Source organism: Nesoenas mayeri (assembly GCF_963082525.1).
Source record: "Nesoenas mayeri genome assembly, chromosome: 9".
In the NCBI taxonomy this organism is placed as follows: domain Eukaryota; kingdom Metazoa; phylum Chordata; class Aves; order Columbiformes; family Columbidae; genus Nesoenas; species Nesoenas mayeri.
This window is the reverse complement of record NC_137557.1, coordinates 6,200,310-6,228,020: the sequence shown is the minus strand read 5'-3', so window position 1 is coordinate 6,228,020 and position 27,711 is coordinate 6,200,310. Positions and strand designations below refer to the sequence as shown.

The window sequence follows — 27,711 nt, the reverse complement described above, 5'->3', positions numbered from 1 at the left end:
TTGCACGGACAGATTTTAAAGGTTCCATCCTCTAAGAAACAACCTACACATCCAGAAACAGGAGGCCAGATTTGTTTTGATACTGGAACCCCCTTCCATATGCTCAGCGTGCCCACGGATTTGCACAAGCCCTACTCTGAAAACGGGATGTTCATTCAGCAACAGGTGACGTGTAACTTGCGTTTGCCTTCCTACAGAGTCTGTTCCCAGCACAATCTGTGGCAAAATAGCACACGATTAGGCTGATGCTGCCTTTTGCTGAAAATCGTTAGCATTTTATAAATAAAATAGTGGTGGAGGAGAGCATTAAACACTGGAAAAACAAGACTAATAAGTAAAAACACCCCACAGCTACAGCTGATCAGCACCTCTCTGTTGTTCCTCTTCAGATGGAGCAAGCCAGGATCAGATCCCAAAACACTGTTAGGATTTGTTTGAGATAGTAAAGACAGAGCCCCGGGCTACGTTCCCAACTCAGCCTCACGGCTTCAAACTCCAACCCCATGGGCTTGGAGGTGCCACTTCAGCCACCCAGCTCTGTCGTGTTTGTGAGTGTGACAGGGATGTGTTGTTTTCTTACCTTTTAGCAATTACAAGCCTTTTTAGATAAAAAGCACCAAACTCCCGTGAATTTAACACTGGAAGAGCTGATGCTGAGGACGTTAAATGGCTTTGAGTGTAACAGGTCCCTGCAAAATTCCCATGGTACCACCTTTTAACAGCAACAGTTGGACCAGCTGCCTACAGCATCTTTCTCATTATGAGATTTTTTTTTTAACTGAATGAAGAGGTACTAAAGACAATGACCTGCTGTGAAATGACCAAAATTCCCATGCAAACAACCCATTAGTAGTGTTCAAATGCAATTTAAATTACTAGTTGTTAAAGTGCTCCTCAATTTCATGGTAAGTTTCCAAGGAAAATTACATGCTATGTACTATTTAATTGATTGTTTTCTACTTCTTAGCATCCATTTATTCCCTCCTCCCGTCTTTTCCTTAATTTCAAGGGATGATAATGACTTTTCAGGGAGGAAGGAGGAATGGCTAACAGAGTCGGAGAGGGATTTACCTGTAGAACAAGGATGTAGGAGGGAAGGGGCTGCCAGAAAGGGGCAGCTCCACTGGAACTTGTCCCTGTGACATTTTCACAGTAGGGGTGTGAGGCAGCACAGCACGAGGACTCCTTTCCTCCTCACCACAGGCAGCCAGGCTTTCAAAACCTGATGTTTCTTTAAAAAGTAGTCATCCCTCTCACGTCAAGCAATAAGCAACTGGGGAGCCTTATGCACAGTTAACTATTAGGAGATGGTGGTAAAGCAACAAAAGCAACTTGTTTCCTCCCCCCGGGCACGCTAGTCCTTGAACCGACACGCTCACTGGAGACAAACAAGTTTTTCCTCACTTGGGAGATCTCATCCCAAATGCACATACCTAGTTCACAGGAACAAATTCCCCTCTCAAAGATACTGGAGAATTAGGCTGCGAGAGAGACCTCCTGCTGCTTGCAACAGCTGTTACACAGGAATGTGTACTATAAAGCTAATAACAACAGATATTTCTTAAAAGCCTGCACTCTGCTCAGATCCTAGGAAAAAGCAGCAGTACAATTAGGTAAGATGCCATCTGGAAATTCCTGAAGTAACAATACGTGCTGAGATCATGTCACACACCAGCAACACACATCGCCTTTACACAATACGCAACACGACTTGGTTTACCTTTAAGCAACCAATGCAGAAATATTTTGTGCTCAGAAAAGTATGGTTTTATTAGAGTAAACAAGATGGGTTTCACAGTACCACTCGGCAAGAGGCTGCGAAGTGCCTCCCTGTCTGCGAGAGCTGAACGTGAGCTATCACATTAAAACGGGAGATTTGCACTTCTCCCAAATTTGCCGCACGGTGCCTCAGTTTCTACACCCACATAGCAGGGTAATACAGCTTTCCCCAGTCTGCGGGCATGATTTAGTGCTTAAGGGCTCTGAAACTTTGCCTACGGAAATGCAAAGTATCAGATGTGTAGAGCCATCTAGGTTCATAACCTTGTCTCGCCTTCATCCCTTCCATGCCCATGTGTGCTCGCTCCACACTATCTGGGGCAGCTTCTCTTACCTGCTGTGGGGCACATACACCCAGTCCTTCACACGCTAAATCCCCTCCCAGCACCTGAGTCACACAGTGACAGTGTCACTAATTCACCAAATCCTGTTCAGTGCCAGCCCCCGATCGATGGGTCCAACAGCTGAGATGAAGAACGGGTCGTGAACCAATCCTCCTTACATGGGAGCTAACGCAAATCCTCTGCATTTAATACATCATTAGAAGTCACTGAGAGGAGCTCAAGAAAGGCAGGCATGGAGCTCTCAGAGCACACTCAACGTCCAGCGCCATGGACGGCTTCTCACACTCAAGTGTTTACAGGGTGCCAGGCTGCAGGAAGAAAATCTTTAGACAGCTGTATTAATTTACAGGTCAGCCCTTAATGGCTCTGTTCCTGGAGCAGAAGAAAACCCGCTGTGGATCCTGGTTAGCATCAGCGATCACTGGGTCTGCCCAGGTCCTGGAGAAATACCAGATGGAGAGACCTGGCAGCCTGCGGTCCTGGCCGTGGGCATCCTCCAGAGCTCTGCAGCCCTCCCAGCACCCATCAGGGGACACAGGTGGGGAGCTCATCCTTCACAGTCCATCCGGCTCTGAAGTCACATCCTCACAGCGATGCGATGGTTGTACAGCAAATAATCAGCACGTGAAGATTACCAGCCCCAACGTGCTTCCCCAGGAGTGCCAGATGAGCACTGCCCTGACCCCTGGGTTACAGCACCCAGGCACCGCTCATCCTTGTCTTCCAACAAGCAGCCTGCCCTGGCGAGCGGGAAAGGCAAGAAACTGTGAGAGGAGCAGAACATCATCTTTTCCAGTCCCACTGCGATGTCCCCAAAACACCAAGCTTGGCCACAAGCAGCTGGCAAAGGCTGGATGTGCCACCTCCACGTCCACCATAAGCAGGGGCTGCCAGGGCACAGCCGAGCAAGGGACATCCTGCGTGGGCAGGAGGCATCGCACAGGGCCACACGAACAACGGCAAAGCACAGTGCACGAGGAGCGACACAGACCACTACCGCTTTGCACCACCATGCACCACAGAGGACAGGTGGCTGGGCTGAGGCTTCACGTGCTGCAACAGCTCCATGGGCCTCCCCGGCACCCTGTTTTCCACCCCATCACCTACACTGCCCGTGCAGGCTGTACACTCTTTAGGACAACAGTTCTTTCCTTTGCACAGGTACCAAGCCCAGCACAGTGTGGCCCTGACCTCAAAAGCTGCGGTAATCCAAATAGCTTGTTGAAACAACAAGGATTAAAATGCAGCTAAAGTCTGCAAACTCCCAACAGGTCCTGCCTGCAGGAATATGCTCCAGGAGTCCCTTCATCACCTTTTGTGGCTGAGTGCCTTCCAGTTCACCTCCCATCCTGGTGCAGAACTAAGCCAAGTATCTTTCCCTGCCCAGAAAAATCAAGCCAGTTTCACACCTCACGGACCTGCTGCAAATCCACGTCTCTGGAAAACCAAACTTCACACTGAGTATTAATCCCTATTTAAAAGGGCAAAAGAAAATCAAAAGGAGATTCAATTTTCTGACAAAGGTCTTCAATTTAAAACAGGGAGATCATGATAACAACAGGTTTGAATTAGTCTAAAAACACCAATTAGCCCAGAAAACACAGGCATCACTAACTAGCAGCAGGAACTATAAACCATTTATCACCAATGCCCCTTCCCAAGTTAAAGGACAAATCACAGTGCTCTCTGTCCAAGGCACAGGGCTGGCTGCTCTGCAGCCCCCAGAGCAGTGTTAAAAACACTCTATATGTGTTACATGCTCCAAATGGCAAGAGGAATGTGGGATCCCCACTCCAGATTTCCCAGCGTGGTTTTAGCTGCCATGAATAAAACGGGAAGCAAGAGCATCTTCCAGGTTCCCTCCACGCCCCTGACTGTCTGGATGAACTGTAGTTTCCTTTCAGGAAAGAGAAAGGAAAGGGGGGAGGGAAAAAGAGAAGCAGAAAGCTGAATTATCAGACAGAGAAAAAACTATCAGATTAAGGAAAAACAAAGAATAACAGGAAAAACCAAACAAACACACACACACAAAATCTTCATCCAGTTACAGCAGCTAAACTCCTCCAGGTCCCTAACAAAACAGAGTAAAATGTAAACATTTGAGAGAAATATACCCATATATTATGCAGCCTTTTTAACACAAACTCTTGCTTAGGAGACAGAAATCATACTTAACCTATATTTTACTTGCTGACCACACGCACATATACTCATTTAACTCTACAGTGCTCTGCTGCCTTGCCGCATTAGCCAGTTAAACTAAAAGGAAGAGCGTGACTTAACGGGAACTGGCTTAAATTATCTTTATACCAAGGCCTGAATAAACATTTTGCCTTTGAGATCAATCCACATATCCAACTGTTCCTGCTACGGAAGGTTTCATTAGGTCCCTTGCTGCTGACTGGCGATCCACATGCCTGCCTCCACCAGCAATGCACACGCTTCGATGCAATCCATCTGACTAAACAAAACCAAACAAAAAAATCCCAAGTTTCTTGCTAAAGTAGCAATGATGCACTTACCGGCATCCAGGCAAGCTCCTTCACTAACACGCTTCCCTCTCCAGCAGATCGAATTTGGAATAAGGTCCAGGAGCAAGAGAGAACTGAAAACTGACCAAAACAAGCTTCCAAAACAAGAAAGGAAGGGGGAAGGGGGGGGGGGAACCCACAACCTTACTACAGGAATTCAAATCCTGCTTCTACCAGACCCTGAGTCACCTCCCCTCCCTTCCAATAGATCAGAGCAATGGGTAAACATTTCCAAATATGGAGATCAAAACTCCAAAGGATGTCAAAAAAAAAAAAAAATCACCCTTCTCTCCCTGGCTTTGGCACAGGGATGACTTGCCCCTCTGGAGCTCGAGCTGAACACATTGCTGTTGCTGACCCACGGACAGCCAGGACACAAAGCCATGCGTCGCTGTATTGACCTGCACGTCAGTGGCTCCTGGCTCAGTGGGTGACACTGCATCTCCGTCCCCTCCCAGGGATGCCCAGGGAGATGCCACAAGGCAGTTCCAAGAGCCATCATCCTTTACCCCCTACAGCAGGGGTGTCAAACTCATTTTCACTGGGGTCCACATCAACCGTACAGTTGCCTTCAAATGTAACTACTACATTTATACAGTCCTAAAATTACATTCGGCCCTTTGAAGGCAACCACGAGGCTGATGTGTCCCCTGGTGAAAATGAGTTTGACACCCCTGCTCTACAGCAAACCTTCCTCTCATCCCTCTACTTATCAGCAGAAAACCTCCCAGAACTATTTTTTTGAGTGCTCTTTGAAGGCAAACAGGCAAATTCCGGCTGTGTTTATAGTGACACTAGCTCAGCAGCAGAAAAAGCAAGGCTCAGCCATCAGTCCCACAACAGAGGTCCTGCTGCCAGGTCCCACACTGGCTGCTCACCTGGAACAGGGAAAGATTCCCTGACCTGCTCATCGAGCTGGTGCTTTGCAAAAAACTTGTATTTGATTTTGCTTCCCAACATGTAAAAGATACGTCTGTAGAAAGCAACACACTGCTTGGACAAGGCAAGATGTCCCTACAGGGACAAGGAGCCCAGGATGGCAGCATCCTTCAGCTCCTTGCTTAGACACACAATGCAGCATCCCCTGGCATCACCCAGCCACCCCACACCCGGGACAGGGGCTAGAGAATCAATGCTTAAGCCCATACAGCAAATTCAGGAGGCAGAACAGTTATTCTTAAAGGGCACAACTGTCTGCAGAGCCTGTCTGCACACAGGAGCAATATACCCATCCCATAGGCATCGCTCCTTGGCTGCAGCAGCCAACCTGCGGGCAGCAAGGAGGTGACTATGCCTGCCAGCCTCCTGGTAGCTGCAGCCATCAGCTCCCGGAGCAGGCAGCCTCTCAGGAATGTGCAAATCAGGAGGTTTTCAAGGGGAACAGGCTGCCCATGCATCCAACCAGACCAGAGTGATTCCCCAGCACCACCCACAAGATGCTACTGAATTTATAGGGAAGGAATTCCAGAGCTGACTCTGCCCATGTATGGCCAAAACAAACCGTAAAAAAGCAACATCACAGTACATCTGGCTTTCACTGGTACTGAAGCACAGGCTTCAGGAGGAGCCAATATCCTGCAGTGACAGAGGCTGTACAGTTACCTCCAGTTACCAGGCAGAGGTCAGGGGCCCATGGTACCGTGAGTTTAGCCCCTGATGTCACAGGTGACAGAAAACACATAAACCTTTGCTTTAGAAGAAAACAAATCTTTCTGCCTTTTTGAATAAGAACCACTTTTATCTTAGTGATCCATCACTACCATTGCAAAAATTAAATCTTGCCAGGCAGCACCAGCACATGTCCATTACAAGGCAGCTTTAAAGAGCCAACAGTCCAAGTGACACTAAGTGGTACACAAGGACAACGTCAATACTGCGCAGGCTAGGACTAACTCTCAGTGTGCAGCTGATCAATTATTTGTCTAAAAACTTGTTAAAACCTCTCCCAGAGCCATGCACCCCAGCCGGCAGCCAGGCCACCAGGAGCATTCTCCATGGTCAGAAACAGAGATGTTCTGAGCACAGTGGTAAGAGATGCTCCAAAACCAGGGCAAGAAGGGTCAAGGTTTTACAAACTCTGGCTCAGTTTTCCAGCACTTTGCAGAAAACAATTCCCAAGGTATTGCTTTTTGCAAGGACAAACAGCAGGATGAAGTAAGGAACAAGGTAAGTCAATGAAGGGAACAAAAGCGTGGAGGAGGAACACCTGGAACAGGAGAAACCCCATCCCAGGCACACACCAGCCCTTGCTGCTCTGGGATCTCGCAGCACAAACAGATCAGGGTTCTCCTTAATGGTTAAATGCCACTGCCTCGCCTGCCCTGCCAGTGAGGGAAATATTAGCTGTGTCAGCTCGAGAGGCAAAGGGCTTACCGAACCAGAGAGGAATGCAGGCGGCAGTGGCACAGGCGGTGGGGACAGGGAAATGAAACCCGGGGGAACGTGGGCTGCTCGCACTGCCCCTGCACAAGGGTCAGGCAGGATACGTTTTATGGCTCCTGGAGATGAAACCTGGGACTAACAGCTTCGTGACCTTAGAAGGACTCCCATGCTAGACATGAATATAGCTGTTAGAGGGGCTGGGAGGTCAGGGGCCCGAGGACATGCCATTTCCCAGCTCCTGGCAAGCAGCCCGGTGCTGCTTTTCAATAAGCACAAGTCGTACCCGTCAGACCGGGAACAAGCATGAATCTCCTCCGAGCAGGATTTGCTAATCAGAGACCCACCACGTGGCGATTCCCCAGCTTCACATTTCTGGGGATGGGGATCTCCCCTTGGTTTCCCAGATGAAATGGCATTATACCCTCTCCCTTGCTACGGTATTCGTTTTAAACAGCAGTACCTAAGGATAAGCTGGGGCTCAGTGCCTCAGATTTAGAGCACCATCGCCCCAAATGACACACAGGAGAGAAACTAGAGCGATAGACACATCCATGGTCCAACCACAGCCTAACCAGGAGCTCCTGGCTACGTGGCACAAACAAGTAAGTCCCTCTCCTTGCCACAGTCCTGACTCTGGAAAGTAAAAGCTCAGGGGGCTGAGAATAAAATCCACCTCAAGCCTCCTGCACAGCAGTACAGATCGTTATCAATCAGCCACCGGGTCAGGCGTGGCTAATTTCATTTAGATGACATTACATAAGTAGGATGGCTGAGAATATTTGATTCATGAAAACATCTTGAAGGGGCATAGAGCACAACTTGTGTGGCATACAGAACACATGGACTGCTGCAGCGTCACGGGAACACAGACAGCATGGATCAGGAATGCTCATATACACACATGCCCAACTACACACACACACGCCTCTTCCCCCAACATGCACAAAAGCAGACTTGGGACTTGGAAGCTCAAGTCCTGTGCAGCCAAAAGTTAGCACAAATGTTTGTGACAGTTCCACTTTGCAGGCAAAGGCAAAAACCGGGTGCAGAGGAATAAATATAGAAAGAAGTCAGGCAGGCAACGCAGGTGCTGGCTTGTAAAACCTTGGCCAGAAAGGCTCCCCAGGAGGTTGAATCTGGTAGTTGTGCAACAGCTCCACAGAAAGACAGAAGAGATGGAAAAAGAAAAAAAAGAGAACATGAATGCATATGCATATTATTTTATGGCCATATATAGTACATACAGACGTTTGGTATATACACCCCCAAGCTCTCATATGCCACCATATAGCATTTACTATTACGCACTGTGCATCTTTGTTTCCATGTGCTTAGATTTGTACAGCATATGTGTGTGTGTATATATATATATGTATTGTGCATTTCTCATGCGTGCATTCATCGTTACCCCCCACAACACCTATCTGTGCATGCTATCACGCTCCACAGAGCATGTCTAAAGCCTCAGCACCATAGTCTGGGACAACTTCTGAACACTTGCAGCATCTTGCTGCTAAGCCCTTCCCCACCAAAGCCTCTGGGTGCAAGCACCACCAGGGAATCACCAGTTTGTCTTATATTTTCCAGCGATCCCACCCCCACACACACTCTCCACACTCCATTAGGAGAGGAATTCATCTCTTTGTAGAGAATCATGAACAAAGTGCCACTGTCAGAAAAGCCACAGATCCTTCTGAGAAGTTGCCCCTTGCGTCTGTGAAACGTGTTTACGTACCAGTTCTCACGCTGCACAGCCTGGCTGGTGGGATGAACTCAGAGCAGGGCTTCTGGAGACACGTGGGGCTCTGCTAGAGTCACGACTTTGGGTTTCTTTCCCAGCCCTGCGAAGAGAGAGAGATAGCCGTGTGATGCATGCCGGATGGGCCTCCCAACAGCTCATTTCCAAAACTTGCAGTTTAACCCACACAGCTTCTGGAAAACACAGTGTTTTCTTCCCTAGCTTTCTTAGGCAGAAGCCTCCATGCTCTTGGACTCCTTTCGGCACCCCCAAAAGCAAGCATCACCAACTGGGACAACACCAGCTGGCAGCTGCCACAGCTTGACCAACAACTTGCACCTCCTCAAGCCACATCTCCTTTACTGCTCTTAATGTCCTTGAGAAGGGGTAGGTAAAAGGAGAATGTAAAAAAGGCATAAAATAAGAGAACACGGTGAATCTATCGCTCATCTCTGCGACCTCTGGCACAGTGAAGGAGCTGGGAGGCATCATTTAATTTGGTTTGAAGCTCATGGGGTTTACCATCACCATGACCAGAGCTACACCGCCATCCTGTTCACCCCGTCCTCCACCTTGGCACAGCCTTTTCTCTGAGGAGCTCTGCCCAATTCCCATCAGAGACTGCCTCGCTCTTTCCTGTAGCTGCAAAGCAGACACGACCCTTTCTTGAAGCGACCAACTAGGCGCAGTTTGTCCCCTCTGCAGGAGATGAAGGTAGAGCAGCAGAGACAGCCGGGCCACACGACAGCCGTCTTGCATGTGACATGCCGGGACACAGCACTGAGTGCATCCCATGGAGACGGGCGGCATCTGAATCGTACACTCCTTCCTGCTGGCATCCTGTCCAAGCCGCATCCCAGACACCCTGACAGCCCTATCTCTGCTCATGACAAGCACTGGCTTGCCTTGTCATTGCTGCTCAGCAGAGAAAGTTACTATTATTTGCTGTTGTAATGATGGAAAGGCTCAGTTCAGGCTTACATTTGTTGTACCTGTGCTGTTCATGAGGGTGCATGCAAGCCCACCAATGTGCAGCAAGATGCAAAAAAGTGCTGGCAGTTCACAGCCCGTGTCCCTCCTCCCTGTCACCCGGTGGGACATCTTCCTGCCCCTGGCAGCACCATTTGTCCTTCACCCCACACCCGATGCTATAGCAGCCAGGAGAGCGACAAGGCTCTCACCTCTGCCAAACACTGGTAGATCTCCATCGTGCCAACACCACAAGAGCATGATGAGGTCCATCCTGGCCGAGGAGGCACCTTCCCAGCTCAGTCCCTGCAGTAACACGCAGCCCTGGCTTCCCACAGGGCTGGACAGGTATAAAAGTCCCCAGGACCTTCAACTCGCCCCTCAGGTGTGATGAGGACAAATTCAACGGGAGATCACAATGGCTTCTCCCTCTCACTGCAGGCTTGGGATGAAGATGAGTAACTGCAGGGTTTTATTGCCGCTGAACTTAGCCAAAGAGCAATTTCTCGCCATCCATCAAGGAGGAGACAAGTACAAGCAAATATTATGGTTATGCATGTTTATTTTTCATTTTAAAATGATGTAGAGTTATATACAATTTAGGTCCTTCCCACAGGTTCCTGGCATAATGCCCTTCAGTCTTATCTGCAAAGGCAGAAGACAATAACATTCCCCTCTGGTTCCAACACCATTTCAATTCAACCCACAACAGCACCTACGGGAGCTCCAGGTAAGACAATATTTCTTGGGATCCAACCTGTGTTTAGAAGATCCTGGCTCAGGCTTGTCTTTCACCGAGTTTAATTCGAGAAGCATTTACAAAATCAGTTATAGGATTTGGCTAGTTGAACTGAATCTCCATGGCTCTACTTTTTATGTCAGCTGTCCCCATCACCTTGTGACTGGGGTTCCTGCAGTAAGAAGACCAGGAGCCCACGTGCCCTCCCCAAGCCACCCAGCTGAAACCTGCTGTGAAACCACCCTCCCCAGCAGCAGTGGGGCCCAGCATGGTCCCAGAGGGACAGCAACCCACTGTTGCACAGGCATGTGGTCCCTCCTGGTCACACATCCACTGCTGGGCAGGACAGGAACAGCTCGACTGGTCACAGCAACATGCATCTGACACGGTCTCTCAAACTACTCCATTTGTGACCCCATTTCTTTAGCACAAGGCTGCAAAACTCAGTCTGGGTTTTGAGCATGGAAATACTCAGAAATACTCAGTAGAGGACATACCCAAGGTGCCAGAAGAGCTGCACATCTGCTGCATGACAAGCTATCACACCATGATACCAGCGCTAAATCAGAGATCTTCAAGACATGATCTCAACAAGCATTTCTTGTTGGGGAGCATTTCTCAAGACTTGAGGTCCCCAAAGCCCAAGATCAGCACAGCTCCTCTCAGTTGCCTGTATACATCCCTCAGCAAGGAGCACCGCCAGAACCTTGCACCAAAGAGGACTACATGGAGGCTTACCAAAGCAATGCCTTAATCACATCGGCTGTGTTGGGGAAGCAGGCAAGAGATACAGATCTTGAGAGACAAAAACAAGTCCCAACAAAGGGTCTGCCCCTCGCAGCCACACTGATTCCTGCTTTGGCTCAGGTAGGGCAAGACAAATGAGTGCAGATGTACCAAAATCACTGCAATCTATCCCAGTATCCCAGCACAAGTCTTTCCCTCACTGAAGTCCTTGGAGAAATACATGCAAGGACCATCCCTATGGAGCCACCTCTGTGTTTCATCCAATCCCCAACAACCTTTACAGGGAATATCCAGGTGCTTTCACAACAGGAACAGTAACAAAGAACAGACTTTTAGCTCTAGAAAACTGAGGTCCTTCTAGCTCAGATACACCACAACAGATGTTCAGTGCACTGCTAATTCCCATTTTCACCTTGCAACAAGACTTCCCAGCTTTCCAGCACCGTCCTGCAAGAGATAACAGTGGGAAAGCCTCTTTGGTGACACAGCTTTAGCCTGCCGAGCTCCCACTCGGCGTAACTCAGTCCAACTCTTGTGCCTCCAGATCACCAAGACTTCAGAGTCTATATACACCTACTCATGCACATCTACATCTTCATTTTTACGCTTAACACAATACAGACCACTTATTTAAATGCACCATTTCAAGAGGCAATGTATCATTTAAAAGCAGCTTAAAGCAAATGCCCAGACAGCAGGAATCAGCTATCACAGCCAAAGCCTTAAGCAGAGCCTGTGAACAAAGTATTCAAACACATATTTACCAAAACAGCATAGCTTCTGCAGAAGAGTTTTTTCATTTCTTTTTTTCCAACTAGTTATATTCAAGGTACAGTTCATAAAAGGCAAAAAATGTGAATAGAAGTTTAAAAAGCCATTCCAAACTGAAAGGAAAATAAGGTGGGAGGCTGAGATCTATGAAATCTAAAATGCTTGAAGACGTGATGATCAGAAACAGTCCGCTCACTTGCTGGCTAATAAGCAAGGTTTCCTGTTTGCAGATTTAAATCTAAAAACAATAGTTTACAATGCCTGAATTTAAACATCAATCATTTTTTTAAAGGTTTGAGCTTTCTTACATTGTTCAAGTTTTTCAGAAATGGACAGTTTAAAACATCTGCAAGAATCCCAAGTTTCAGAGAAGTGCAGTCAGCACTTTCAACAAATAAAGGCATCCCTAGCTTAACTTCACAGTGGTCACTTAAATTGAAGTAGCCAGACCCCCCAACCCCTTTAAAAGGAAATTTTACCCATGAAAATAACTTCAGCAAGTGCTAATTACATTTCTCACAGTCTGTTTGACTGGCATCTGTTTTTCTGACTGTTGAAAAGTTGCATTCACTATTAAATCTTCTTTACACTTGGAAGTGTTACCAATACTCAGAGTTGCCTCTTTTTCAATTGGTATGGCTATACTTGTAGAATCCCAAGCACGAACACCAGTTAAACTGGGATAAAGCAGCCTCATGCTGGGATCCTTCTTCCCCATTCCTTCTCAGAGCAGATGGCTCAGCCTGACCACCACAAGGGAAATTGTTTTAACCGTTCCAGTCACCAATTTTAAGTGCAGACAAGCTCCCAGCCACTCAGCCATCGGGTCTCTCCTGGATGATTGGCAGGTGCGCGCCCAGGTCCCCAGATGACAACCCCATTCAATCTGACCTTTTCATTTTAAATGAAAAACACTTAAAAGCCTGCCCTGTTCTGACATATGTATTTTCATGTCTTTCCCACACTGTGCCAATATATCTGTTATTTGCTGGCCAAAGTCCCCAAACTCAGAAACCTCATGTTATCTACCGCACTGACAGAGCCTGGATCCTCAGCTGTTCTGGCCGCCACCAGCACTGAGGGAACTGTCTGAGGGCTCCATGTCTTCACGCATAGGAAAATCAGATCCTTTATATGCAAAGCACAATTTGGACTCCAATTCTGACTTAAAATTCAACTTATATGCACGGGTAGCCTTATACTTGAACACAGCTGCCTGGAGACATGGACTGATCTTGCTGTCCCAGGACACCGATGCCTGTAGGATCTGGCCCTTACTAACAGCTTTGTTTACTTCTGTGCATCTCAGGTTTCATTTATTTAACTGCTCAATTCAAAAGTACACTGCTGAAGTTATCTAATAAAAAGATCACACGAGATAACAGGAGCTGGAGACGCATTTCCTCCGCTCTGCTGCCAGCAGAGGCACCTGCTCTGGGAGTCACCAATGCAAACAGCAACAGCCAATACACCCGGCCGCTGCCTTTTGGGAGGCCAGATCCTGCACTGGTGTAAAGCAGCGATTATGCGAATGGTGAGTTTCAATCTGCAAGGAAACATACACCCCTCCTTTATCATACTCAGCATGGAGCTGCTTTCAAATCCGCCGCAACCACACGTGTCAAAATTAGCCATAACGGGACTTATCGCTTCCGAACTCCTGGTCTGGCCCTCGTGCTGGAGGAAGGCTGATGCTGGCCACAGCACAGACCATCAGCTCCGGTGGGGAAAATTAGCTCCAATTCACTGGCAACCCCTGCACACTGCATTAAAGCATTGCTCCCCGGGAGCCCCGGGGTGCTGCAGCAGTGGCACATCTGGCTTCAGATCCATGGGATTCATTTTTATCTTTGCTGCCACACCTGATTTTCAGGCTTGGCCCAGAGTTCATAAAATTAGATTAAAACAAGAGGAAAAAAAGGAGCGAGGGGGTAGCTGAAGGAGAGACCGCTCCAGCACGCTCCTGCAGGCACAGCAGCACCAAAGTGATGAGATCCAGCTTGCACCAAAGCGATGGCATCCAGCTTCCATGGGCAGAGATTGATGTACTATAACAAACAAAAAAATTATGTGGGGCAGGTCATGTTATATTTAAGCAACGTCCAAGGAAGCTGCGAGACAGCCCTACCTAGAGCACTACAGGGACCAGGAGCCACCCCACCATCTCTCAGCCAAAGCCACTGGGCAATGGTTGGGGACTAACCCATCAGCCGCACCAATCATGTCATAACTCTGTTATTTCAAACACATGAGGTCAGCTATCACAGAAAATAAGGGTGTCTAAGGAACAAGAGGAATCAGCACACCTATGCCAGAAAGGCTGTGTATCCCTTGCTGAAGCGACCTTTCAGCAGCTCCCCATCACTGCCAGTGATTTACGTGCCTGTAATTCACACCAGGACTGGACCCTGTATTTTCAAGCACAGACTACCAGCCTCACACTGTTCACACTCCCTCAGTCTACTGGAAGTGCAAGATTTTCAAAACAGCCTCATTGATTCTTTTTTTTATAGTTTTCCCACCCCCATTTGCTGTCTGCATTTCACCAAGCCTGGTCAGACAGACCTTGAGCAAGAGGGAAGCAGTTTCACTTTCTCACTCAAATGCACCCTGGCTTCTTGATCACAGATGGGTAACTGATTTCACTTTCAAGCTCTCATGCAGCATCAGAGCCTGGATTTCAAATAAAGGCTAATATTTTGCAATTCAAAAGAAAAATAGTAATTTCCCCCCACCCCACCAGGAACCATCCTCATCAGGCAGCACCAACAGAATACTGCTCTAACGTGCACCCCACATCTTAAGATGTTTGGTCAAGAAAAAATAGACCAACAGTGATCAAGAGCACAAGGAAGCAGTGGAGAAATACTATTCCCCAAGGCACTAGGGTCAGGAAGGGACCCAGCTCTCCCCATTCCCAGCCCAGGGTCTCCACCACCTTTAGGCTGAAATCTCCTAGAGCAGAGATCACACTGTTGCGCACATTGGTTGAAGTCTAATAGTTTTATAGTAAAGGATGATTATTTTGGTTTCAAATGGCCAAAATTTGAAGGCAAAGGTCACCTTCTCCCAGGCTTGCTTGGATGCCACCATAACGAAACCCTTGGCACCATGGCAGGTCCTCTTATCGCTCTTTTAAACCCATTTGTAAATGAAACTTTTACAATTTAGAGCCTATGTGACCAGACAGTCTGTGTTCAAATCTTCTGTTTTATCCTGTTTTGGCCAGATCATTTGAAAATAGCAACAAATACCTGGCAACTAACTGGATTCCCCGTTCCTGTGCCCACTTGGTCAGGCTAGGTATTTTTGAAAGCATTATAATCCATTGTGATGTTTAAAAAAAGCACAGTCAGCCAGGACCAGTAAACCTCTCTGGTTAGAAATGTCTGTCCTCTCCTCCCTCTTATCTCCAAGGATGACCAAGCATTAGCTATATTCTTTCAGGTTTATACCTTAATAGCAACTGTCTCAGCTTCAGTCTTGGAACAAATACTTTCAGGTGGGATGAGCAACAAGGGGACTCAAAAACCTGTATTTAAAAAAAACCAACAAGTTTCTCAGTGTAGCTGCTTCACTTTCTAAACAGCTGGATTGAGAGGACAAAGAAGAATATTCCTTCAAAACCAGAATAAGTCCTGATGGGGCAGACAGGCCCAGGTTCACATAGAAATCTGCCACTCGGCCAGCAGAGAGTGGAGCGGCCTCACCGCCGACTGCTTCTCACGAAAACATTCTTGTTTGCAGCAAAAGTTGTTACCATCACAAACAGAAGTAGAATAATATAAAACACTAAACTTTTTTTCCTTTACAAAACTAGAAATGACTTTCAAGCTGATGCTTCGCACAGAACATTCCATTTTGAGAAAGGAACCATGTATACCAAATATAGATGAAAAATTCTGGAGTGATTCTGACAAGCCCTAATAACTGCTCTCACTACACTGCAAAACTAGGAGGGTCACAAATGCCTGTGGGTGTGTCAGCCTTCCGAACAAGAAAGTACCATTACTTCCATCATATATAGAGAATGAGACATAAAGAAAACACATTAAAAAAGCTGTTTTAGTTCCCAAATTGCCCCAACTTCAGCTGGAAGCCACGGTCCTCGTTGAATTTGGCCCTTATCAACAAATGAAATAAATAAACAGCAGGGTCAGTGGTTTATGCTTTTAGTCCATGGGACAGAGACACTGGCCTGCCACCACAGAGCCCCTGCTCCCCGGTGGGGATGGGACGATGCTGAGGATGACACATGCTGTCACCTTCACAAAGAGCCACCCGACCTCCACTGCACGCAAAGCTGCTGCCCCTCTTGGTCCCCAAAGGACACCTGAACATCACTGCCAACACCCCTGGGGTGCACAAGCCTCAGCCTGGCACTAATAACTAGGAAAAAGGGGATGGAGAGGGTCTCCAGTGTACACAGCAGCATGACAATGGGAAGGAAAGGAGATCTTAATCCCCCTCGTGCCGTTAGCCCAGCACCCAGCCCTATACAGGCTCTTGTCCTCCCAGCTGATGCTTCAGCTCAAGCAACAGGAAGGAGGCAGAGCTTGAACATCCTTCCATCACCTGGCACAGGACGCCCAGCCATGCAGAATTCCACAGGAATTCAGAGGATTATCCTCCCCTAAAAGAAGCTTAATTAACTGCCTGTAAAATGGGATTGTGATTTATCACACAACTTCTTTCAGCGCAGTAAATTCAAGTATCATCTTGTCTTTCCTTAAAAATTACAGATAGCAAGTCTTTAGCCCCTGTGTTCCATTTTTTCTTGACCTGGAAAAGTATATACACTGGATTTGCACTGCATTTACTTTATTTTTTGCCTAGCACCAACAGTGACTACAACAGTGTACCCCCAGACCTGTATGATATGGTTCACTTCAACTGCATTCCTGTTTCTCAGTGGCAAGAAACAGGCTTTTGGTTCGCAGAATGGCAAAGTTACCAATTAAACATCCTCAGCACCCTTACTGGACCACATCCGTACTCACAGGGAGAGACCACACTTCTTCCCATGTACCCAATGGTTTCTCAGCACAAAATTTTACTGGCTACTAATTCTCTGTGTTCTTTCCAAGAGTTTGCCACATCATATCCTCCAGCCTGCTGCACCAGAGTACTGTATTTTGGAAGAGTATATGCCTATTTGTTTAAAATATTAGCTACAGTGTGTGGGTGCAACATCACACCAAAGGCATAAAACACTTGAGACCAAGAAACATCTCACTGGTGTGATTCACAGGAGCAACTAACAGCGTAACACCACCATCATACCTGTCCTCACCTCCTCCTACCCTGCCATACTGAGCTTGTCAGCAGGAATTTTGTTGCCAGCACTTATGTTATCAAGCTAAGCGGTTTTATTTTTTTTTCACTTGGTGATAGGGAAAAACAGAAAGGAACTGCAGAAGGTTTTGGAGACAAAGATCTCTCCAGGACACGTCAGATGATACTTTCAAATTTTACTTGGCACAACATCACAGAAGCCAACATCCAACATGCAAGCAAGACCAGCTCCATGCCAGCCATCAGCCAGGATCAAGGAGCACTAGTGACGGCAGTCAAGAAGAAAGGAGGAGGAAAGAGAAAGACAGCCTAATGCTGCACCTGGCAGAAGAGGTACAGCTACATGTCTGGTCTCCACCCAGGAAGAAAACACAGAGAATAAAATAAGGGGGGGATCTTTGTGAGCAACCATGTCTCAGAGAGCAGTGGCCTTGCCAAGCCAGCACTTGCCAAGACTGACCACGCATCAGTACACAAGATACCACACTTGGCCTTCAGCCTAGAAACAGGAGACACACGTGGGAGGCTGCGTGGGAAGAGGTGGCAAGTGAAGACCATGTCCTATCAACTCTGCAATCTGCACGATGCACATAGAGGCTCGCAGAACCCTTGCATAAGCCATTTGCCTGTAGCCACCATGTATCTAGTTGCAACCCCCAGAAACACAGATGACTCGATCACCAGGTCTTTATCAGCATTCACAGAGACCAGAGAAGGTCAAGAGAGCCATCATCCAGGAACAGAGGACAAGCACAGTGAGCTCAATGGGAACTTGACAGGCCAAGAATGACTGCAGTCACAGAGGACCAAGAAGGGCTCACTCACATCACCCTCTTTTTCTGAGGCTCTCAAAGATGACCAAACCTCTGACCTTTGATTAAACCACACTATTCTCAGAAGAGGGGGCAGCCTAGGGGCTCAGAGACTCAATAAGAAACTATTATCTCAAGGTCATGGGCTCATACACTCTTCAAGTTCTTTTTTTCTTAGTCAACTAAAACAGGGGACTCAATCTGCATTAAAAAAGTGTTACTAAGGGCACAGTCATACTGCTCCACGAAATGGGCAGATCAAGGAAATCTGCCACTCTGCTGCTCCTTGCAAGCCCCACAGGAGAGCACATTTACTTTGGGAACGCTCCCTGTGCAAAGCGAACACAATCCACTTTTGCTCCCAGAGTAGCAAAGCAGCGGAGGGGTCTGCAGGCATCGCCAGCCCCCAACAGCAGCTTGGGCATATCCCCATAAAAAGCATTAGAGATGGAGCTCATCTTGCCCCAGGCTCTGGGCCTGGACCTGGGAGACTTCTACCCATCCCTGCACCACTGCTTTGAGAGGAGACATGTTCAGTTGGTGAGCACTGCCCAGACAGCTGTTCCTCCAACACCGGCTGCTGCTCAGGGGCCAAAGCCCCACCATGAGGTCATGGTGGGGACAAGTAGCAAGACCAGTGCTTCTGCCTTTGTACGCACAGAGCAAACACCATCCACAGGGCTCCAGCCCTTGCTGCCCAGGAGCCCAACCACTTTGAATTGGACACCTTCCAGCCTTCAACCCAGTGGTGACATGAGACAGTCCCTCTGAAGGAGAACTTGCATGGAAACTTAGGACCAGCTGATGGCAGGAATTACTCTGCCTTCCTGCTGCTGCAGACCCAGCCCTGATGGTGACAGAAACGTGACAAATGCAGAGGTCAGGCAAATGGGGAGGAGAAAGGACACCTTCCGCTAACAGCACCACATGAATCAAAGTTATTGTGTACCTGAAACCAATTACTGATAGAAACCAAACTATTTAAGAACTCCAGCTGCTGCCTTCAGGATTCCTGGTAGTGAGCACAGACACATTAAAAACCTACTTTGTTGTTGCTGGTTTTTAACCCATGAAGTCAGAGTAAAAATGTGCTCCTGCACCTGGGCTACATGCACTCTCGTCTGTCACCTTTAGTGGCTTCCCATCAGGAAAACACATACTCTTCCCCAAATGCAACTATTACGCTTCACAAGTTTTTTGATAACTCCATGGTTTTCCCACATTTACCCTTTGGTCCAACAGCAGAGAGAGGATTCAAGCACAAACTTGAATAAACTCTGTGCACCAGGATGGAGCTGCTGGCCCTGCCAGGGCCCTCCCATGCACTGTGGCCAGTGCAAGGGTAACGAGGCAAAACAGAGGGGTTTGGAAACAAAAGTGAAGCAAGCAGAGTTTTCTTCCGTTCACCAAAGATGGTAATTATTTTGGAGAGAACTGCATATCCTTTTGGCTTTTAATTAGTGGCAAACCAAGTCAAGCTCAGCTCATATAAGTAAGAAACTATTAGGGTCTGTGGATCTGCAGCCAAGGAAAACAAATCTGTACCGGTCCTTCATCCCCAGAATAACTTCTGATTGTCAAGCACAGCTAGAAGGGAATGAGTGGCTGCTTCTGCAAGCTCCTCACTCAATTAAACTAATGCAGACAAGAAGGCCAAGCAGCAGGCAGCACCGGGCAAGTCAGACGGCTGCACTTGGCACATGTGGAACAACTGTGGCAGGTTCAGAGGGACAAGGGAGAGGAAGAGCGGTCCATAGCCCCTGTCATAGCAGAAGACACCCAAGGCTTCTCCTTGAGATGCTGAATGGCAAAAACTGGTGGGGTCTGTGCCCCAAGGAGACTTCAGGAAGCTTTAACTGAGAATACAGAAGCACATCCTGATATTCCAAGCTGTCATCTGTATTCAACGGAGACAGATCAATATTCAAGTGAAGAAACATCAACGAAAAGTCTTTGATTTATTAGTAATCCAAAAGTGCCTCCCCCTCCACTCAGCAGCTTTATAATAACTCTGCCTGAAAAACCGGGACAGCCAACAAGACAGAGAACAAAACAGAGACCGGGATAAACACGTACAATTCTTGGCCCTTCTTAAGCAAGAAAAAGGAGAATCTAAAGCATCTCGATCAACTTTCAAAGCACCCATGAAAGAAAAAAAAATAAAAAACAACAACAAAAAACCACCACCACATCAGACACAGCAGGAGCTCATTTTTGTTTCCAGTTGCTCTTTTCAGACCAGCTGTTGGGGCACTAATGATCCATATGAAAAAGATCGATCCCCTTTTTTCTCTTGTGCAGCTGAATTTTATTAAGAGGATTAATATGGATCTTGTAGGATACAGTGGCTTATTCTTCACTCTGTAGCTGTGATATGCTACAGCTTCATTTTCTCTTTGGAAAGTTAAACAAATACCCATTTTTAAGGGTAAAGCAAAGTACCAAGCAGCTTCTGGCCCATGCAACACTGAGCAAACTTCTCCTGATAAAAAATGCTGAAAGACACTCATTATCTGAGTCCTTTGAATAGTCCACATAGGCAAAGTTATTGCAGTGAAGGTCCCTGGTCCTCAGTGCATTATCTCTGGCAGTTTGCTGGGGCTGCACTTCATGGTGGGATGGAGCAGGAACAGCCAGGGCATGAATCACCAATTTCAGAGTCCAGAGACAAGTCCAGAACAAACTGCTGCTTTGGAAACAGATATCCATGTTATTTGCTTGAATTCAGGCATCGCAGATCACGCAACTGAAGACAGGCAAAGGAGTCAGGCCAGGCATAAGCACCATATCTCTGTGCGTCAATGCACATCAAGCGTGCAGAAAAAGGCAGACAGCAACACCCGCAGTCTCCTCCTTTTAGCTGGATTTTAATAAAGTGCGAGTATGCAAACACAGAGCTAAATCCCATTCCCTCTCAAAAATTCAAGAAAGTTGTGCCTTTGATATCAATGGAAACACAGCCTGGCTGCCACAGAGCTGAGGGCAGCACAAGCCAGTGTGGTCAGCCCAGCCTCATGGAGAAGCAGCTGGTGCTCTGCAAAGCTGCACCCACATAGCTGGGAACGCACCCCAGCTTAGATATGCTCTTCTAACAGGTGTTTTTTGAATCCTGGGCATCTCTCTGGCGAAGTGCAATGATATTCAACTTCCTTATGGGCTCAGGACGCTGCCAAGCATCTGCTGGGTTTAGTTGGCCCATGCAAGTCCACACAAATGGTATCGTAAGGAAGAAGCTGACCTATTTATGGATGTCAATGGTGGACCGAGACCCAAACCCACACACTGCATTTGCACATATGGCTGTATCTCCCCCTCCAATTACACAACTGAACTTTGTTAACAAGCTGGGTTAGTGTGGCTCTACCAGGAACCCCCAAACGCCATACTGGTTGCCCTTTGCAGGAGAAACCCATCCTACCTCCAGCCTCCATCCCACTCCCTGGAGCCCAACCAGGGCTGCAGATCACAGGCTCTCAGCCCACAGATCTCCAGCAGGCTCTCAGAGGCCAGGGTGCAGTAGATCAACCACCCAAATTCCTGGTGGTAAGGGACTTTGCATCAAGTTTCAGACTCCTCTTGGGTGTCCCTCCCTCCTACACATCCCTCCTGTGAGTAAGGGCTGAGGAATGAGACTGTGAGCCTGCACAGATCAGAAACCACATTGACAAACAGCAATGAGGGACATGAGCTCCCCAGGAAGGACAAGGAAGAGCCCAAGTAGGTTTCAGGTGGAACCAAATGTATTTGTTTAAAGGGATTACAGGTGGCAATGGCTTGCAATGGCAGGGCCATGGGAGCTGCACATTCCCATGACTCAGAATTGCCTTGCACCAAGTTGCAAGTCCTAGACATACAGCTTTGCTCTGCCAGAAGCTCCTACCCCCCTTTCCTCTGCAGACCCATTTCAATACATATCAGGTCTCCATCTTAGTTGCATTCTGCTAACACACACTTTTCACATCCTTTTCATCTTCCCTCATAATCAGTGTCTATGTCCCCAAGTCAAACACTCTGTTCTTTTCTCAACATTCTCTGCATTATCTTCATCTCCCAGGGCAGAAGCTCCTCAGACCCAGACACGACTCCACGGGTGCAGCCTGTGCTATCTGCTCAGGTTCACAGGACTTGGACGCACACGGTTTGGCAGACTCACTGCTCTCCTTTGGGTAGTGTAACAAGCAACAGGTTCAGCCCAAGATCCTGCAGGTCAAATTTAGGTATAAGGACAACATGAGAAAATGTCCATAAGATACTGAAGCAAAAACAAATAGACAGCAACCCAGGACCACACCAATACCATAGGCAGAATTACTCATGTAATTCATTAGATGGATAGGCCTTGTCTTGTTTTGGACATCAAGAGCATCTGCAATCACTTCTATTACACGTCTGGTAGGATGTACACAACTAAAACACACAAAAAGTATTCCTATCCTAGCAGGTGTATCCACTGAGACAGCTGGAACTAAAACAGATGATCCAATGTGGGACTTTCTGATCATGCGCAGCTACATTTGTACATCCAGTCCCACCCAAGAAACTGGACACACTCTTAATTAGGTACGAATCAAATCATCTGAGACATAAGAAATTTATCAAGAGTTGTTGCAAAAAACCTTTAAGGTTGCTTCTGCCTCACTGCACTTCACCTTCAAGGGAAGGGGAGCAGCCAATGCAGGCAGATAGCCACCCTGGACACACCAAAGCTGGAGCAGATCACTTTAACTAGGAATTCTTGTACATGACGGCATGACCCAAGAACTAAAACATGACCTTGGGCATGTAAACACATACAGGCCAGAGGTTTGGGCTACAGCATCCAGGGAAACAGAGTGATGCAGGTGTGGGTGTGACAGCCCAGTAAAAGGCCTGACCCCAGACAACGTGGGGCACTACCAGCACACATGATCAGTAACACACCGGAGTACGAATCCTCTCTTTTTCATCCCAGAGTACAGCACAGCAAGGCAATATACAGGGCAGACCAAAGGTGAGGTGATGCCAAACCATCTGCCACGCATCCTCAGAGAGATCCGACACCCACCCGTAGAAACAGTGATCACAAAACATGCAGACATGTCCTCTGTGCAACGAGGGGACGGGAGCTAATTTCACACAGAATACCTTACAGATGAACCCACCCTACACAAATCCTTGTGTGCAGCAAGGCAAACAGCTCTGCTCTCATAGCTCCTTCTCCTCCTACTCTATGATGCAGTTCTTAAAAACATCCCCACCGATTTCCCAGCCTTCACATACCCCACAGTCGCAGCTCTCCCATGTAGCAGAGCAAAACATGCCATGCCAAGGCATGGAAGGAGGCACCAGCACTCCATGAGCTGCCATCCTTTCACATGGACACTTCGAAAACCTGCATGTATGGAGTGCCTTCAAAAGATATGCTCATTTATAATGTTTTAAGTTCATTTGCTGCTCTGGCCTCATTCGTAAATCTCATATGCAGAGAGAAACACTTGAAGAGGAGTTAACATGCCAAGAACGCTGCATTCATCCTCACAACAACACAGAGGTCCAGTGCATCACCCCTAATTTCCAAAATACACTTCTGCCCCACAATTCGTCACTTAAGTGATGAATGCCCCAGATAACTTTAACCCTTTTGCTCATAGCTTCTTCCCCATCTGTCTGCCTTTGAAGCAAATTAGGATTCTGGTGCAGGATAGTGCTTAAACACTCGCTTATCTTTAGGCACACAAGAAGCTGCAGACAGTTCAGCTGGATTACTCATACACTTGAATTTCAGACTTAGGATACAGAAGGTTCACTGAGCCCTCCTTAAATGGCAAAGACGCAACACTGTGTTTTCCAAGCTCAGCTCTCTGCAATCCCCAGGAACCTAAGAAAGAAATGGACTCTCTAAAAAAGCACCAAAGTGGAACTATGCTAGGAAAGGCATCATTCTCATTCCCCCATAAACTAGCCTGCAGGATCAGAAGTGATGTAGAGGAAGCTCTCCATCAAGCTCTACATTAAGCTCTAGAGGAAACTTAAACTACCCTAAAAAACAGCAGTCTTAATTTACACAGGAAAATAAACCACTCAGGTAGTGGCCAGCAGACGATGCGCAGTCCTCATCATCCTTATTCTACTCCTTGAAATGTGTTTTTATACATAAATATCACCTGGACCTTAAGTATTTTTGTGGTTCATTTCTTGTCCTCCCCACCATCACCTTTAAGACTCAACAGCATTAAACTGCCCTGATTTCTAAATGTCAAAGGCAAAAACCAGCCTCCACACTAAGCTAGGCATTTCAATACCCACAGCCAATAACCAGAGGCCTTACCCCCCACTGAAGGATGATGATGATAATCCATAAGAGGCAGATAAAAGCAGAAAAGATGGAGGAGATGGACTCTAAAGATAGGTATAACTGCAATAAGCAGTTCATAGTAATCTCCAGAGTTGTATGGAAAGGATGCTAACCTCAGTCTGTAATTACAAACAATTCTTTTCAACCATTTCTCTGATTATCAGTTACGACTGCAAACTAAAGAGAGCAGCCCTGGCCTAAGTGGCTTTTTTCTCTCTTGTATTTCAGCGCTGGGGATGATGCGAGATTGCCAGCCTCACTACTCTACAAGCCCCAGCGTCCCATCAGTAAAACAGCAAGAATAATTTCCCTTCACCTCAGGAAGGCACTGTGAAAACAGTCCTCCCAACTGGCAAAGCACTTCAATGAAAGAGCAAAGAGCAACCCAGAACAGCACCAAAGGAAATTAATAATTCTACATTCAGTCCCAGGTTTTAATAGTATGTAGTAAATAGGGCTTGGGGCCACACAACTGCACAAAAAGAAAAGAAAATGAATAGCTGCCCATTATCACCTTCCACTTAGGGCACAAGAAGTAGGTGCTCTGGCAATTAAGTAGTTGTGTCATAATACCCTGTTGGGAGGGTGGTGAGAGGGGGCAAATGGCAAATTAAGATTTCATCAACAATCTTCATTCTGGCATTTTGCAGCTTTGGAACGCTTGGACTTGTAACTTTAACACCATTCTTTTAACGGACTGCATTGCTTGTAATTAACTACAGGACTGCCACGTGGCTGCGACAATCACCATCTGTTTCTCTTGGGAAATCCAGGTTAAAAACTTGTCTCTGCCAGAGTAATAGCTTGAGGTCTCTCTCAAGATTTGCCCAAACCCACGAAAAGCAAATCAAGTCTCTATCCCAAGCGATGAGGTGTGCTAAACTCAAGCCAGCTGATCTCCTTAGGTGCTGAGCTGAAACAGGAACGTCGCTGACACCCAGGCGATGAGGCAGGGGAGATGCAGCAGCTGGAGCTACAACCACTTATCAGCTGCTAATCCAATCAGTCTCCCAGCCCAGTCACTGCACTGCACTGCTGTCTGGGAGACTCCTCGCTTTCATTCATGCTTGCCTCATTAAGTAGAGTAATTCAAGTCTGTTAAGGTGAGGTAATAAACTGCTGCAACAGAGAACGCTCCTTAGGGTACATGCACACAGCACATCGAAGATGTACATGCATGTTATTGAGATATAAACCACCAAAGCTGGGCTACAATGAACACTGCAACTGCAGCAGGACCACCTGCGAATCACCTGTAAATCACCACAAGTTTCACTTCCAGGAAAAAAAAACCTCAACAACCTGAGTTTCATGCAGCCGGCCACATTGTTGAAAAAGCGCTACAGGAGATACTTTAAATTTGCTCTGCTGAACTAAAGTTTGGAGCTGGACTGCTTTTACTCCATTGTGCAGCACATCTCTACACACCCCACCGGGCCCCACTGCTCCTTCTTCAAGGTCTGCAGAACAATCTGCTAGCCTCCACCTCCATCCGTCCGTCCGTCCGTCCATCCAGCCTTCCCCCAGCTGGCGGGACTGGTCCTGCAATAAAGCAGCTGGGCTGTGGCTGCTCAGCAGCATTGCAGCCCACAGCTGTGCTACCTGGGCAGAGGGTCTTGAGCTGGAGGGATGAAGAGGAGCAGATGACTGCAGGTCCACACAATGGGATCCATTGGCCCAAAACAAATGGAAGGGTAGGAGCTACAAATTGATGCATAAACAAGGCCTGACTGTGTAATTCAGAGCTAACAGGGTAGCTTACTGAATGTTAATTAAATCCTCAGTGCCTGTTACCAACTGTGGAGATCAACTTATTTTTAAATTAAATAAGCAATAAATGCTTAGATGAACTTCTATTAAATTTCACCCAGTGAATGAAGTATGTGGGCCTTTTAATAGACATTAAACAAGATAGTTATGGCAAGTTAGTTGGTATTTTATTACCTAAAGATAATGGCCATATTAAATCTCTACTAACTATTCCACTGGCGGCACAATCATCCAAGACTTGGCGGAAGTTTGCCTGCCGTGAAGCATCCCTGGGCAGCGGCAGCAGCGGGAGGAAGGCAGCCAAGTGCTGAATGGCACCTACTTAGAGGATGCTCAAGTGCAGGAACCCACTTAGCCACAAAACAGGATCTCTCCCAGCTGGATCTGGAAGCCCCAAAGAGGGCTGGGAGGGACTTGCACACAGAAATCAAAGACCTTTGAGCATCCCAAGTACCCTAAACTAAACGAAGGAATTTATGGGGTTACTGAGAAATCACTGTATTACAAGGTTCCTTTATGGCATCAAGGGAAATGGAAAACATCCTCCCCTAACAGCCTGCAACACTCAAAAGCTTGTATTAATACATCTTTTTCTACAAAAAGGTTATCAGCAGCCCACAACTCCACCGATGTTTGTTTTCCTTTCCTGAGCATATTGCGATAGTTTGGGAGCACTTCTGAGTGACTCACACGCATGTCACTGTCACCCACAGATCCCAACAACAGATATGACAAGTCAAAAATGACAGAGACTTGCTGACAGCAACTTAAAAATGATCCTTTTCATGCCAGCTCTTGCACTTGCTCACAACATGATCGAAACCAGCTCTTTGAGATGAAAGCGGAATCTCCACCGAGGTGTCTCTACCGGTAACCTTAATCACAATGATTAAGTGTGGGTAGCGGGTTGTGTTTTTCTTCAGGTCTGGATTGGAAACATCGTGAGGTCTACCTGCCCTGCCGTGCCCAGAAGCAGGAGGAATGGAAAGAGCCGAGCCCTGCACCCCGCTAACCCCCACTTCTTGGGCAGACACAAGTGCTCAAAAAGCTTTTGAACTTTGTGGGCTTTTTCTGGTCTGCGGTTTTCGGTTTGATTTGTTGTTTTCTTTTCTCTGTTTGCTTCTATTTTACAAAACAAAAAGCTCCCTAAATTAAAAAGAGGAAAGCACAGAGCTCTTTGGACATCATCAACACTCTTCTCCAGAATGCCAATGTACATGTGAAAGCCAATTGCAACATCTTCCCTCAATCCCTCGGCTGGAGCTGTTGTTCATCAAGTTATTTCAAGTCTTGCATTTTCCTACATATAACCCACACTCTTTAAAGGTATTGTTCCTTGTGAATCCGTTCCTCAGATAACCCACATCCTCAGGTAAGCTGTGGTTTCTGTCTTCTCCACTCCTGCCCGCTTTCGAAGCGTGGCTGCAGTTCCAGTAAGCTCTCTAGCTTTTAGCAGAATTACTCTGCTATGACAGCGAGAGCAGAGGAAGATGACAAAGC

General features: G+C 47.1%; 1 long non-coding RNA gene across 1 annotated transcript; it reads right to left on the bottom strand.

Annotated features, from left to right (window-relative positions):
- Window positions 1-2,778: 2,778 nt before the first annotated feature.
- Window positions 2,779-8,873, bottom strand: LOC308043603. The gene is made up of 3 exons (XR_013922521.1): window positions 8,772-8,873; window positions 8,141-8,190; window positions 2,779-2,863 (listed from the first exon to the last, which is right to left on the bottom strand). It is a non-coding gene; the product is annotated as an uncharacterized lncRNA (long non-coding RNA).
- Between the last annotated feature and the right edge of the window lie 18,838 nt (window positions 8,874-27,711).